Source organism: Lepisosteus platostomus, chromosome 5 (genome assembly GCF_059453375.1).
Source record: "Lepisosteus platostomus isolate fLepPlt1 chromosome 5, fLepPlt1.hap1, whole genome shotgun sequence".
NCBI lineage: Eukaryota > Metazoa > Chordata > Actinopteri > Semionotiformes > Lepisosteidae > Lepisosteus > Lepisosteus platostomus.
The window spans coordinates 55,596,750-55,600,010 of NC_142615.1; the positions used below are offsets into that span (position 1 = coordinate 55,596,750).

General features: G+C 37.8%; 1 non-coding gene across 1 annotated transcript; it reads right to left on the reverse strand.

Annotated features, from left to right (window-relative positions):
* Positions 1-1,654: 1,654 nt before the first annotated feature.
* Positions 1,655-1,728, reverse strand: trnan-guu (transfer RNA asparagine (anticodon GUU)). Its single transcript has one exon. It is a non-coding gene; the product is annotated as a tRNA-Asn (tRNA).
* Positions 1,729-3,261: the final 1,533 nt, after the last annotated feature.

Consider the following 3,261-nt stretch of genomic DNA (forward strand, 5'->3'; position numbering starts at 1 on the left):
AAGACAAAGGCAAAACGTGAAGTCTCAAAGTCTCAAAATCTTGCATTTTGCAAGAAATGTTATTATAGCAGTTTACAATGGGACATTTAGAACATGGCATATGAGAATATATGGTTAACGGAGGATGAGCAAAGGGTGATGACACTTTCTGCTTATTGCTATGACCCTCCCTCCTGATTATAAAATCGTCTCACAATTCTGCCACTGAGGTGTGAGACACAATGTAACAGACTCTCAAAATCCTGAACTTCAGGAAATGTTGCTGTACCATTTTTAAAATATGACCCTCTGAATATGGTATGAGAGAATTCATAGGGAAAAGCTAATTGCTCTTTCTGTTGTATTGCGATGGCCCCCGTTTAGAAAAAAACATCTCAGAATTCTGACACAAAGGTGTGAGACACAATGTAACAAATTATGAAAATCATGAAGTATAAGAAAATTTACTGTACCTTTTTTTAATATGACCCTCTGAACATGGCATGTGAGGATTTATAGTCAACAAAATAGCACCCCTTCTGCTGAATTACTTTTTCCCTCCTTACTCGTTACCAAAACATCTTAGTATTCTGACACTAAGGTAAGAGAAGATTTGTAATTACAAAACTTCTGTTGCATTTCTGCGTTGTGACATTCTGAACATGGCATGGTAAAGTATATAGAAAACCTAGATCAGAACAGGTTAAATGTAATTCATAGTGATTTATATTTTTTAAATTCTTTCTAAATGAAAAAATATGTTTTTCAGTGATTATGACACTTCGGTATTACATAAAATATGCTTCAATGCCAAAATAAATAATAATGGAAAAAATACCCACAGTGGACATTCATAGTTGCGATTATAGGAATGTTATATATCAGGTGAGTAGCTGTGTCAGCATGCGTAGGCTGCAAATGAACAAGTAAAAGGTTATTCCATGCTGAAAAGAGAAGAAAGGAAACATAACATGTTGGCCGTGGAGCCTTCTTCAGGTGTGAGAAAGACAGGTCAGTAAGCAAAGATAATTTTCTTTATCTTTGCTTACTGCAGTTTATCTTTGATGACAACATCAAAGATGTTAGGAAGTTCTACAGCTAACAGCTCCACATCAACTTCCTTTTATAACTAACCTCATCAGATCCTTCAACTCCCAACTCTTCCAATTTCTCACTTCAGAGAAGGATAAAAAACTCAATCATCCTCTACAGAGAAAAACCATCAACACCCCTACCACCTCCACCAATCCTAACCTCGTTTTTAATATACCCTCTGACCTTTCCCTTTCACCCTTTTGCATCCTCGGCTCACATATTTTAAAATTACAATAGACTGTATAGTATTTGTTTTGAATTAAGGTAAAAATGTCAAAATATCAAAATCCAACTGCACAGTGCTATCTTAACAATGCTTGTCAAGTCTCAAACAAACCTGCATTGTATTTTTAAAATATTTCAGCAGAGGATTCAACTGGAGTATAAATGAAGATTCGACGATAATTTGTTTTGGGTGAATATGGTTTTCTGGGGAGTTGCAATGTTGGGCATTATTGGACATTTCTCGGTGACCCTGACACGTGTTAAACACTCGCATTTCCTGCAAATATTAAAATGGTTATGGTTTCGCTGAAAAATCCAATCGACTAAAGACAACGTTTACATCGCAAAAGAACCCCGTCCCTGGGTGGACTCGAACCACCAACCTTTCGGTTAACAGCCGAACGCGCTAACCGATTGCGCCACAGAGACTGACTGGTGTGGTCTTTTCTCGAATCAGAAGTTTTCGGTTACAAAAAATCTCTTACCTTTTATTTTTCCAGATGGTAATATTTCTTCTGCACTGTTAACCAAGAATTGAATTTCATTTATCGCAAGCTGTGTGAATTTAAAAAAAAAACAAGTTTTCCAGAAAGGAAATGAACACATGCATTTAACGAAATCAAGCCCTTTGTGATTGCCCGAAATGGTACGTTCTGTACTACAAGATAGGAAGAAAGACACGGCTGGGATTTGAATCTCGGTTCTTTTGTTTAATAGAGAAGCGCTTTAACCAACTAGGCTACGGTGACAGGACACCCATCACCTTTTACAGCCACTTGGACACACCGCTCTGAGACATCTGCGTTCAGTAAGCGCTGAGCCTGCTCTCAGACCAAATTGCCTCTTTTACATAGCAGCCCCGACACTGAGAAACGAAGAGAACTGGCTTTTATCCGGCATTTTTCATGTCCAATGCGTTTGACATCTCCCAAGGGCGACAGAGTTCTTTTGCGACACTATTTCTTCTTCTTTTTTATTTCTGTACGCTTTGATAAAAAACGAGAAATCGTTCAAGGGAAAAATGTCTTTTTTTTCATGGAGAAAACGTGCACCAGGAAATGTTCTGTTGAGAAGAAATGATTTAACATGATACGTGACCTAATTTATCGGAGCAATTGCTCAACCAGCAAGGTCTGGAGAGTTTGGAGAGTTTGGTGGATGTGATAATTATACGGTGTTGTGGAAGAAAACAGTCTTTCTTTGAATTCTCAGTCAATCGGAATTTCAGTGCGAAACATAAACCCCTTGTCTGATTTAAAGAGATTATATTTTAAAACTCATAAAAAATCAGAAAGCACATGTTTCTCACTTTGAAATTTTAGACGGAGCGGTGCATAACTAGTAGCGACGCTGAGCACCCTATGGGGGAATTCAGGTCATGTGAAATGCCAGCGGTTTAATAAACAACGCGTCTGGTTTCGGATCATAAGATTGTAGGTTCGACTTCTACCTGGCTCGTGTAAATTTTATTCAAGCTCCTCAGTAATAATGTATATTATGTAATGAACCGCACCTGAAAGCAAACGTTGGGTCTGTTTCCTTTGTTTTCCAGCATGAAATAGCAAATCGTTACTAAAAGCAGCTGCTAATGTCCAATAGCGGTTTTTTTTTCAAATTACATTTTCAGGCTTCAGACACTTTTTAATAAAACAAAGGTGTCCGGAAACACATTAACTTTCAGGTTTGCTTGAACCTGTATTAAAAAAAGTTATCTGAAACTTCCGGGATTCCATTATCTGATGTAGCTGTCTCTAAAGTTGGACGTGATGTTAAGCAGATGTGAACTGTGCCTTTTCACTTAAAAAAAAAACAAACAAAGTTCTTTTTTTCCCCTTCACTCCAATGCTGGAGACTGTAAGCCTGTGTGAGCTCCACACTGCGTGTCCTGTACTGCTCTATTTTGTTTAGATTATCTATGTGGTGTACAGATAGAACTCAACTGCATGGTGTGAATTCCGTGTT